Below are 12,679 nucleotides of genomic sequence, written 5' to 3'. Positions count from 1 at the left end.
AAAGGCCGAGTCCTGTTTCCATCTGTCACCTTATGCTTAACAGGACTGTATACATTTCATATTCGCACATGACTCAGCTCACAAGGTGTCACATTTTAGACACCACTTGTATCACACTGCTTAGTAGTGTTGTGGAGAATCTACTCGAGCATTAGCTCTGCTGACACGAGCAGCGATGGTGAAAGAAAGAGTGACTGAATATAATTTGCTAACCCAAGCTTTCTATTAAATTCAAGACAAAAAAAAAATGCATTCCACAATCCATAATTCATAACCGAACCTCGCAAGAGGCAACATCAACACTTGTCAAACATGATTAACTACGTCTGTATCTTACACAAATTTAATTCCTCTCTGTGTCTCTGCCTGTAAATCAGGCAACAATCACCAGTGAGCATGCTCGCAAGATTTGTGGCTGAGGTTTTTCGTGGGTTTGAATGTCACAGGAAAGGAAAAGTTTCTGGAATCCAAACTACTTTTTTCCCCCTATTTGCTTAAAGAATAAAACCTTGAAGCACACAGAACATCTCAGATCTTTCTTTGAACAATCAGGGCAGATGGGATTTTCTGTCTTCTGTCTTGAAAAGACAAAAAAACAAACAACCAATCTCCTTGTGCACATCATGTAGAGTGAAGTAATTACTCTGCGTGAGTATTAAAGAGTAATCACATCAGCCTTTAGATGAACATAGCACAACTATTACATATACTGTACAGTATTAATAAGCACGTTTTACCACTATTTACACATATACAAGTGTAGTCAAGTAGATGCAATGAAAGGAAATTGAGTTTTATTGGGTGGTTTGCATAATGCATGGCTTACACATAGTGCTTGCACCAAAGATCTTCAACAACAAGAAGAACAAAGAGTCCAGAAACAGATGGTGTTACCCCCTACCCTGTCCCAATCCACCCCCACCCCCACCCCCCAGGGCCCTGATATCAACAACATGGAATCAGACTGGGATTACATGAAAAAACAGAAGCAAATGAGACAGCCTAAATCCACTGAAGAACCACAACAAGGTCTCCGAGATACACAGAGCCACCTAACTGCTGCCGAACCAAACTCAGATCTCCATCTTTAATAAACTTTTAAAAAAATGATTTCATTTCATTTTAGGTTAACTGATAAGTAAAAACTACCAATGACAAAAGACGCTTGCTTTAAAGCAAATACTTGCAACTTTAGCCCAATTCTGCAGCTGCAACTGCATTTATGTGAAAAATCAATGTGCCTGACATCATACAAAGCTTTTAAATATTCAGACATGCAGTGCGTGACAATAAGCTGTTGCCATATCAGAAACATTGTGCAGAGATATAATGTAAACAACATCGATTTAAAAGAAAGAGCATATATAACAGGTAAAAATATACACTTCTTCCCAACAAAAAGTCATCGAGGGAGACACATTTCCCCGCTCACATTGTAGTTACTCAACCACTCAAGGTAGACTCTTCTTCTCACTACCCACCCACCCATGCGTGCCCTTCCTGCCGCTCAAACCCCCACCCACTCACCCACCCACCCACCGTTTACACTGACATACATCTGAGCAGGACCCAGCACCTTTTGTCTTGGGCTCCCTCCTTTGTTAGTGGCTGGTGGACACAGCAGCAGCAGCAGCCTGCATGCCGCATGTCTACAGTAACAGGGAAGTGACAGAAAACTGCATCTCATCAGCCATTTACCTATTTTTTTTCTGACTATCAATCAAGTAAGCACAAAATATATATTAAAAAAATATTAAATCTAATATACATATATAGAATTATATATAATTAATTGTTTAATTTAATTTAAATAGAATACTTCGAATTCTTGAGTTTTTATTATTTGGATGAAAACAATAAACCTTTTGTTTGTCAGTCACTGGGAGAGATTTTTTTATATTCTATATTTTATATATATTGGGATGTGTAAAATATATAGTTTAAATTATATTATCTTTTAATATCGGGGTGTGTATAGTGAATATGTGTATCTATGTGTCTATCTGTGTGTTTGGTTGACTTGGGAAGCAGCATCACCACCAAAGTGAACTGCAGATAACCTCATGACGTTGCAGACATGGTATGCAACCCTATATAAAATTGACGGTGGCCGCATGTATCTGGTGGTGGTCTGCGCCGCTTGATAAGGCTTTGCAGACTATCTGACTTCAGTCTAGATGAAGGATGAGCTTCTCAGGCACAGACGTTGTCCATCCTGCTGATGCTCCCTCGTCTCATCGTAAACTCTTGTGCACCCTCTGGTGCTTGCTAGTCTCCCAAACTTCTTTGTGTAGCCTGCTTTGCAGATTGTCTTCCTTGTCTGTGTGGTTGCTCATTATTCAGAGACAGACGGATCTCAGGTCATCTGCAGCTGCAGCAAAGGAGAAGCAGGAAAGATGGCGATCATCCACTAGACCGACCGAGCGCACGCATGAAATACGGAGGACAACTTTTGGGAGGATCGCTTGAGGAGAAGATTGTACCAGTGAGTTTTTTTTTGTGTGCTCTTGCTCTATATTTCCAGTTTCGTCAAGATTTCGGCTGAGCTTTCAAGGTCTGCGAGAACGTCGGTATGGTAGATCATGGGATATAATTTGGAGAGCGCCTCGTGAATGACCTGGAAAGAGCTGATCTCCCCTCGTTTCTCCCCCTTTTTTTTTGTAGTCGAGGTCCATGCTACCACTGAGAAGGAAGTCGGGGCGAGATTTTCTCCTCTCTCTCTTTTTTAATCGGGTGGTCGCTCTTGCTGGCACCCGTGCAGCCAAAGTCAAGTGGGTCTTCTCGCTTCCCAGTTAATATCCTAACCAGCCTAGCGCTTCCTCGCTATGTCGCCTTTCGGTTTGTTGTCAAAGTGACACAAGGAAATGGACGCGGCGGTGCAAAGAGGCTCGCCTGCGTGTTTCGGCAGCACCGGAGCGCCAGTGTTTTGTTATTCTGACATGTCTGGTCAGGGGAATTATTGGCCCCGGCTGTGCACCCCCCCTTTTCGGCCGTGCGTGTTGTTGCGCGTTAGCTTCATGGAGAAGCCATTGCACGGATTGCTCTCCTTTACCAACCAGCCTCCATTAGCGACACAGTGGAGCTGGCATAGCCGCTGGTCCAGTCTCACACACACACACACACACACACCATGAAAAGCCATGTCCACTGTGTGGAGGCTATATGCGCTCTCCACCTCCCCTTGCTTCTCTCAATTTTTAAAAAGGAAACCTTAACGTGGTGGCGATTTTTGAGTCCACAGTGCTGGAGCTACTACACGTCTTGCTGGTCGTGAAATCAATTTAAAAGCGCAGTGTGGCTTCTTCTTCTGCTCTTTCTTTTTAGATGTTTTTTTTTAAATTGAAACGGGTTTTTTTGGTCCTTCTTTTGCTTTTCTTCTTGGGTGCTTCTTGCTACACTGTTAACCCGCATGTGCCCTTGCACTGTTTTGGATGTCTATTGCTGTCACTGGTCTCAAGTCAGGTATGTCACACTAGTGAGGGCTTCACCATAAAATGGAGGAAGGCAGATGAGTATCCAAGGAGAGCCCTGGAGTCAGATAGGCAGGATCTCCCCCCCACCTACCCCCCTCACACCAGAACAAAGGTTGTGTTTAGAAAAGAGAAAGAGAGAGAAGGGGGGGTAAAAAAAAGAAAGAAAAGCTCGGCCACATCCTCTTCTTCCTCCTCTTCTGCTTCGTTTTCAGCTCGGAAGTTTTAGTCTAAGAGGAAGCAGAAGAACTCTAAAAAGTGAGGTTAGATCCTCCAGTGTGTGTGTGTGTGTGGGGGGGGGGGGGACTTTCGAGGTTAACTTCTTTATTTTTAAACCCCGGCTAGCTTGTTTAACTCAATCTTGATTTGAAAACTTGCTTTTCAAATATTTCTTTATTTTTGCTAGAGATGTACTGCTGAGGCTTCTGGAAAGTGTGCGCTTGTGATTGGCTGGGGGGCACATGGATGAGACAGGAATCCTAAGGCTCAATAATGCAGTGTTTTGACCATGCAAGTAGTTAATGTTCAACAAAAAGTGGTGTCAACACACACACATGCTGTCTCGCTCTCTTCTCTCTCTTCTGGTTGAGTGTGTGAGGGTGAAGTAATGACTGTTGCAAACAGTTTCTTAAAGGAAGTTCTCAAGATGATTCTTTTTTTTTCCTTTTTCTTGTTTTTTACTCCGTGCTCTGGTCAGACGAGGGCTCAGACACTGTCATGAATGTGCTTTAAATTTGCTCCCTTATGGCTTCCCTCATAATTTGCAAAGGAAGCAGGAGCCTCCACTGTGCACGTTACTGCAAGGCTCTACAGACTTATTTGGGACTTATTTGAGATTCTGGGTCCTTTTGGAAAACTTATTTTAGACTTGCGATTGAGGTTGTTGGTCATTTATTAACAGCCTCTCGGTTGCAATGCGCTCCGCGTGTCGACTCTGCAAGCCTTGGGTGACTTTTCCACACATTATATCCAAAAGGTGTCTGTTGACCAGCCTGGCAGGAGAGTGTGGGGGGTGGGGGGTGGGGGCTTGAAAAGCTGTAGTGTGTTTGTGTGTGGGTAGACGTTCTGTGTGTGTGTGGTGTGTGTGTGACAGAGAAAGAGAGAGAGGGAGTGTGTGAGGTTGTGCTACGCTCTGCAGTTCCCCTGGCCACTGTGTGAAATCTTGCTGACAAGGAGACTGTGAGCTTGACACACTGTGCTGCGACAATGCCGGGGCTGAGAGGAGCAATCAAAATGGTGGCGAGGCTCCTTCTCCCCCGGCGTGGCAGGGCAAACAGGTTCTCGAGGAGGAGCCAATAGAGGACAGAGACGGGCAGGAATCTGCTGCGGCGACACATTTGCCTCGCTGCAATGCAATGGATGCAGTCAGGTGGATGGTGGATGTTCTGCAGAAACAAGCCCCCGTGATCACAGTGTTTTGTTCCTGCTCGGAGTGTGCTTCTCTTTGCACTTGCAGTTCCTGTAATAACTTTCACAAGTCTCCAGCACATTCGTGGCCTATTCGTACTACGGCTGGCGGGTGACCTATAGTTCCATATACCAAAGCCCCCTGGACTCTGTGAGGGCCCCTGAAGTTCCCTGTAGGAATTTCTTTGTGTATAATTTGGCAAATGACACTCATGTGTGGCAGTAACATATATATGTGCCACACATATGAATTAAAAAACTGAACAACGCAGGGTCCTTAAAGTGGCTCCTGTATTTTTACATAGCCTGGAAGGCCACTATCTGTAACGCCCATCAGAAAATCAATCTCTCCTTGGGAAATATGTATTTTGTAAGTGGAAACTAGTGTGCTGGTAAACAAAATAGGCTTGGAATTTAGACTGTAAATAAGAGGAAACATCTTGTGCCCCTTTCCGGCTCGTATTTCTGAGACTAAACTAAGAATTTCACAGAGCCAGAATGCTCTACTCAAATTTGATCCTGGACTTTTCCGCTGCTCTGTTTAGTGTTTCACTCTTCTGCTCGCTTCGTGTCTTCAAACGCATTTCTCTGCTTGGTGTAATCATCACCAGTGACGTACAGAAAACCTTGGGGCAGGGCTGTGTGGGAGCACATGTGTTGGGTCTTTGGCTGCATGTTTCTGAATGATCTTCTAAGATTTAACTGAAGTCATGTGATGACACAAGCAGATGTGCACCATCATGTTGGACTGAAAGGCTATCGCTGAATGTCCCAATGTGCATTCCCTTCTTCCTGTTGTCTCACTCTTCCTGTTTTATTCTGAAAGTCCCCGACCAAACGCTGTGACACTGTGACCTCCACTGCTCGATTACTGTTTGTTCTAAAGAGACTACACCTCCAGGACCTGTAGCAATTCCAGCGAATGTTGCCTTAATTTGCATTAAGTTTGAAGTGGAGAATGGCAGTTGGGCAGTGCTGTTGTTTGTTTAGTAATAAATGGTCTGAAAAGCAGATCAAGATCATCTCTGATCAGGTCCACCCTCTCACTTGTGATGTGGTGCAGCAGACGGTAGTGTTTTGGGTTTTATTAAATTTTTTTGATGGACCGCTTTCTGTCTGACTGAATATTTGCATGCAGCGCACACTCGTATCAAAACTGTTTGAATTTTAGCGCGGCATAGAAAGAAAATTTTAATACTCAGTGTTACCATAGCTCAGCTTTAATGGTGGCGGGGGGAGGAATTGCATAACTGGATTTGTTTGCAAGGTATTCCAGGATTATGTTAGAAAAGCTTGACAGAGAGGACAGAGGATCAAACAAGAGAGACTTCTTGTGATGGTTTGAATGCTCGGAGGAAGTGGTCATGAAGCTCATCACCCCCCTCTACACACACAAACACACATGCATGCATACAGCTGCTCTCTCTCTCTGTCCTTCCCTCCCCTCCCTCCATCTCTCACTCACTCACTCACTCACACTGGGTGATGCACGTCTCCATTCTTCTCTACCTGGGGCACTGAAGAAGGCTAAGGAGACGCACAAAAGCAAATTGAAATGCTCCAGTGAGTGCTTTCTTGACGTGATGCATGGCTCACAAGATGCAAGTGTAGCAGCAGGGCCAGGCTGCAAATGTAGATCCAAAACACACAGTCATCACAGCACAGCAGCAAGGGTGGGAAAAAAAAACCCTCACTATTTTCTCCTGACCCTTCCTGCCTTCATAAGTAGCCACCACACACATGCATGCTCTTAAAATATGCCCAAACCTGCTCTGCCCATCTGAATAATTTAATGCTGTTTAACTGTAGCAGGGTATATTTGAAGAACTAAAAGGCAATATCATGTCAGGGTTTAAGTGGAACAAGGAAGTAGCTTCTTAGAGGTGTCATTCCAGTTTCTGTTGTCAGTTGCGACGTTTATACTGCTGCAAAACTGGTTCCTCCTCTCTGCTTTCCATCAGAACATCAACAGTTCAACTGTGTCCCGAGGAAGAGAAAAAAAATGCTTGTGTAGCTCAGTGAAGCTTGCAGTTGTGCCCTACCTTTATCTAGATCTGCTGATCTTTTCAGCGTGCATATTTTAGGCGTGCGAGGGACTCGTTTTGTTGAAATTCAAGGTCTAAAGTGGCCGTGCTGAAGAGACAGCTCGTCTGGTGGGATAATATAATTAAGCAGTCTACACGGTGTCCTCAGGTTTCCAGCCTAAATTCAGGATTTGTGCTGTTCTCTGCTAAGACACAGTGAACCAGCTCTGTCAGTCTCGAGCTGCCTGTGGTGGGGAGGAAGAAAAAAAAAAAAGGAGAAAAAATTCTTTGGAGACGCCCGTTCCTTGGGCAGTGTGGTGCCACCAGACAAGGCCTTCATTGAGCAGAAACAGGAGTGGTCTTGTAGATGGATCCACAGTGGCTCAGCCTCCGAAGCAACAGAACTGTCCCAAGGACGATTAAATATTTAAGAGCTTGGAAAGGAGGTCTCAGTGGTAAGTTAATATTGATGGGTCTCATCTTTCCCTTCTCAAACTTGTTGAGTTGACTCAAGAGGTTGGTTTAGCAGGTCTGGAGAGGAACCTACCCTCTTTTCTTCTTAAAAAACTTTGAACCTTCACAGAGTTTGTTTGCAGTGTTTCCTGCAGCTGACTTTTGAATTTTTTCTGACACCCCCCCCCCCCCTTTTTTTTCAGCTTCTTCCTGTGTCCTCTCATGGTCACCGTGAAACACTCCATCCTGGCTAGCTTGTAACCTCACCCAGTCCTTGTAACTGTAGTAACTGCCATGTCAGGCTTACAAGGAAGTCAGCATTGCAAGCTTTTCTGGCATTTGTCCACTGAGCACTACTTACAAGAAACCCTTCAGTGCATCTTGCAGTCTTTTCATGTAATCCTTCCCCCCCCCCCCCCCCTCCTTACTTTTTTGTGAATTGGGCGAATAGAATACAACCAAAAGGCATTTTCATGTGTAAAATGGAAAAACAGGAGTAAAATTCCTGTTGCCTCAGCCTCCAGCTGAGGGTAATTTTCCTGACAGTAAGAAGGCATTTCAGTTATACTAAACATTGTAAAGTTTGGTACCTCAAGAGCAAAACTTCGGGGTCATTTATGGACAATTTTTGTGAGATGATGCCGATTTATCTGAGACAGCAGTGGATTGATTTACGTCAGGAAATGGTTTCCTAGGAGAGATGGGCTTCAAGGCTGCACGGAATGCAAGGTTTTCCTGGACCTAATTGTCCTTGTGGAAAAACACTTCCTGGTTTCTCTCCAAGATCTGTCCTTCACTTGCCCCACTCTTGTTTGTTTAGCCCATGAACCCTTATGTTTCACTTTGGAGAGATCTGACTCAAGCATGTCTTCAGGCTCATGTGTCTGACTTATGTGTTGTGTGCAGAACAACTTTTTTTTTTTTTGCTCTAGCCTACTTGTGTACACCACATCTTTTGTCAAGATTTTTTTTCTCTTTTAAGCTCAAGGGAAGAAACCTCTCGAGAAAACCAAAAATATCTACTTATTCCCATATAAAATTGTAAAAATAATCATGCCTGAGGCTATTAATTAAATTGTGCACTTAATCATTTTTGGATGGAATATTTAATCATGTTGCTGAGGGTTGCCCCAAGTTTTCTTCTCTTATGCTTTTCAGTGTAGAAAAGACGCTTTAACCTCTTTCATGGAAATCTTGATTAGACCACGTTAGGTCACCTATATAAGTATGATGTCACTCGCAGAAGGTTCAGGACGCGGCATCGCCTCTAAAGTGTACCCGACCGGGCAGTCGAAGTTGCCACGTTTTAGATGCACGACAATCAGATCTGGGATCTTGTCTTCACCCTCCGAAGAACAGCAAAAGGCAGGTTCGCAGGAGGCCATCTTTGCAGTTCACAAAACCACACTTTTCACTTCTGCTTTTCTCGCTGACTGCAATGACAGTGTGCAGAGGAACCGACAGGAGGGGAAGCAGCTTGCTCAGGTCTGCGCTCTTAAAGTTAAACACTTCCATCTGTGTAACAAGATAGCAGAGCAAGCAGAGGCAGCTCCACTCAGCTGAGCAGGACAGTCAAAGACCTTGAGGAGCACAAAATGGTGGATGGCCATACCACTGTTTCTCCAGCGTGATTGGCTGCGTGTCTCCTTGGCCACTGTGGGGCTGGCTGTGTGAAATGGAGTCCTCTGTGCTGAGCGTTGGCCCAGACTCAGCTCTGATGCAGAAGATAATTCTGTCCAGCCTCGAGAGAGAGAGACGAGAGAGCAGCCAAGTGAGGTGACTATACTAAAAGAAGCCAGAGGACTCGAGCCATGTTTGTGTCTGCTTGCTTCTGTTTCTTATCTTCTAATCTGCTGTCCTACTTGATCTCCCGGGTTCTGATTTCTATTAATAGCTATTTAAAAATATATATTTTGGTGCTTTTTAGCTTTAAACAGACCTGTAACAGGTTAGGAAGGAATCAGTTGGGATTTATGTTTTGGCTTCGTTTGTAGGAATGAAGAAAGTGGCTGTGTAAGAGTGTTCGGTATCTCGGTATCTAACCTTCACAGCCAGCAGGCTCAAGCTGAGGGATTTACCAGACCCTTGTTTTGCTGCTTTCAGCCTTGAAGGTCACATAAATATCTCTCAGGCTCGTGATTAAAACGCAAATTCACGAGATTTAAAAGAGTGTCAGCGCTGCATATTAAGTGGACTTGTATTTTTTTTCTTATTGGTTAGTTTTCACCATGACAACCTGAAGACGGCAACCACACAGCAGATAACCATTAATGCTTGTCCCTTCCTAATCTGCTCGGTCATTATCATCTGTGCAAAAATAAAGGACCAAATGTTACTACTGAGTGCTCTGCAGTCGTCCTCCTGTTCAGAAGGAACAATCTGAGCCCTTTGCTAAACACAAAGGCTACCCTTGGTGCAAGGTTACTTGTACCATGATGGCCAGCTTCTTCTTCTTCTTCTCTTCCTTTTTTTTTTTTTTTTTGTTCCAATGCAGCTTTAGAGAGACATGGAGTTGGCAAGTTGGATGTCTTTTAATTGACAAAGGGAATGTCTTGCTTTGCAAAGTAAGTCTATATAGAGGTCAGCAAGTACACTGATGTTAAATAGAAAGGCCAAGTGACTGGTGATGGGTGATGTCAGGTAACGTGTCAGAGAGACAGGCTGATCCAGGCGCTGTCTGACCTTGTATTATACATGACTGTGACATAAACTAGAAAGTAAAAAACAGGAAGAAGAAAAAGTACGCTTGATATTTTTTAAAATTATTATTGAGGTCTGCATTTGAAACTGTTTTCGTGGTTCAGTTTATGTTTACTTGTTCTTGGTCAAGTTTTTTGCTATAGATGTGCATGTGTTGTTGTTTTTTTTCCTTCTAGTTTTTTTGAAAGAGAAAGTTGTCACATTTTTCTGGGCTCATCATAGCATTCCAACCAGGTGCCGTGTTAAAAGAATTCCAACTTTCCTCTTTTTGATGTGAGGATTTGCTTGAAGGCTTCAGTCACTCAAATATTTTGAGGTCCAGAGATCAAAATCTCTGGACTGGGGGGGCGTTGCTGACTTTTATTACAAAGGTGACGTGTCTTCCTTTTGTTTAATGTCTTGACCGTGTGGCGAGTTGGGACCAGATGTTGTATTCTTGAGTTTCCTCTTTCAGCACGATTTCAATATAAATGTGCAGGCCAATATTAATAATTGTATAAAAAAACTTGTTCCTCCAGTTTTATTGTTCAGAGTTGGTGCATTATAACTGATACGGTGCCGCTTGCAAAAAAGTTAACTAACTTGCGGTTTAGAAGTAAAACTCACAGAGGGAACATGTGAAGAAGCCACTGAATAACATCACAATTCGGGCTTTTGCAGTTTTTTAATGTTGTTTGCTCTTCTTTAGTTACACAGATATCATGGTGTATTGTGATACTATTGTAACTGCGTGCAGTGTATTGCAATAGCAATCAGTTTGAAGAGCAATAACAATTTTCTAAACCTTTATCAACTGACACTAGAAAAACATATCTTTGTGTTTCATTTGGTTTCCCTTTAGTCATCTTAACGGTATGGCGGTTAGCCTACATGATCTTCTCAGTTACCCAGAATCCTTAAGGGTTGCCTGATCCTGCTGCGATGAGTTGTTTCTCTTTTACGCCCTTTGAATGTGACACTCGTGAAGGTCAGGCTGCGGCAGATCAGCAATGCTTGCTGGATTGCAGCGTCTGAAAGGCTCTGCACCTGCATTTAGCAGTCTCTCTGAGACAAACCAGGATTACTGAGCTGGATGTTCACAAAAATCTTCACTGCTTTTCATTCATTCTGCTCAATTGCAGTTAAAGTTTAGACCCAAATGACTGCTGTTTGTCTATGCAAAAATGGGCTACTTCTGCTTCGTCTGCTGTGTTTGAGACTTGTGCTGATGTACGGTCCAGTGTTGCTTGTGTTCATTCTGATTAGAAAAAAAGTAAAAGCTGATTTTCCAACGTCAAAATAGTGCAGTTAGTAAGCATAAAGAGCCTGCATGCTAAAAAATAATGTTTCAGATGGGGGAAAAATGGTAAAAAATTAGATGGTCTTCTCTGAAACAGCATAGATGGATGTCATGGAAGGAATTATAGAACCATGAGGACCACATGTAGATCAGGTCATCTTCCTATGATGGACACTTATAAAGAGGAAGCTCAAAAGGAAAAACTACCAAGAGGCCAGCAGCAAGCTAAAAATATCTGAAGGACTAGCAGAGTCTGTCCACAACATGCAGTTAGCAAGAGTTTCATGTGTTCTGCACACTTCTGGACTCTCTGCGGGGCAGCGGCATGAAGATTTCTCTTCTCCAAAAGGCACATTTTAATGTTGCAAGCATGTGGTTAATTCCCATGACAGGAAATGGAACTTGTGGTTCGATGAAATCAAGGTTGAATGTTTTGATCTTACTTGCCAAATATGGAGGAGTGGTACGTGTCAGAGTGCAGGTCAAAATCTTTATACAGCTGTTGTGTAGATGGAAGAGAGAATAAATTCAGAAGGTTTTGAGAGAAAATGTAAATAGAAATATTTATAATGACTCTGACTGAAAATATTCCCAGGGTCTTTGGAAAAAACTGACTTTAGGAAGGCAGGAGAATCTCAGTCTTATGTTAGCGGACATTACGTGATATTAGTCATTATCAGCTGCTGGTCAAATCAAACCAAGTAAGGCTGAAGAATGTCTTTGGTCAGAGAGATGCTGTTTAGCTGGTTATGGTTGACCTATTTTTTTTTTTTTTGAATGCCATATGCCTCCTGAAACAGATCTCTTCTCAGATTTTACGCCCAGCGTTTTTATCAGCCACAATGGTGATTATGGTGTTGTTTTCAGGCTTTGGTGTTTAGGGCTCCGTAGCCCAAAAGAGCCAGAACTAGTAGAAAAGCCACTCCTGGGTACTTTGGCATGTGTTTATAGGTCTGTGTGCCTGACGACAGATTTTGTCAGCATGATGGCACCATGTACAGGTGGGTAGCTGAGGTCAGTATTATAGCCGTGTTTAAAGATGGGTGTGGTCTGAAAACACATTGACTTTGTGACTTCTCCTTTAGTTATTAGTCAGATAGCTGATTATATCTCATGACAATGTGGAGGATTTCTGGTGTTCTGGAAGATGTTTGTGACTTTTAGACTCTCCAGAGTTGGCTGATTCATTTGAAACATGATAGAAACGCTATGACTATTATGGTGGGGGTTTTTTTTTTCTTTTTTTGGTTTTTCCTAAACGGAGGAATAATGCTGGTCAAACTGCGCTGTCATTTAAAAAAACACTGTCCTCTTGGAACCAAAACTAAAACTGAACAGAAATGTGA

General features: G+C 43.1%; 1 protein-coding gene across 5 annotated transcripts in view; it reads left to right on the top strand.

Annotated features, from left to right (window-relative positions):
• The first annotated feature begins 2,136 nt into the window (after window positions 1-2,136).
• Window positions 2,137-12,679, top strand: part of znf462 (zinc finger protein 462) — a 53,876-nt gene continuing 43,333 nt past the window's right edge. For 2 of the 5 annotated variants that reach the window (XM_085166672.1, XM_085166665.1), the window contains exon 1: window positions 2,137-2,485. The gene's annotated coding sequence lies outside the window, so the exon portion shown is untranslated. The other 3 variants (XM_085166667.1, XM_085166666.1, XM_085166669.1) reach the window with 3 other exon arrangements.

The sequence above is a fragment of the Neolamprologus multifasciatus genome, chromosome 7 (assembly GCF_963576455.1).
Source record: "Neolamprologus multifasciatus chromosome 7, fNeoMul1.2, whole genome shotgun sequence".
In the NCBI taxonomy this organism is placed as follows: Eukaryota; Metazoa; Chordata; class Actinopteri; order Cichliformes; family Cichlidae; genus Neolamprologus; species Neolamprologus multifasciatus.
This window is presented reverse-complemented; position numbering and strand designations above follow the sequence as displayed.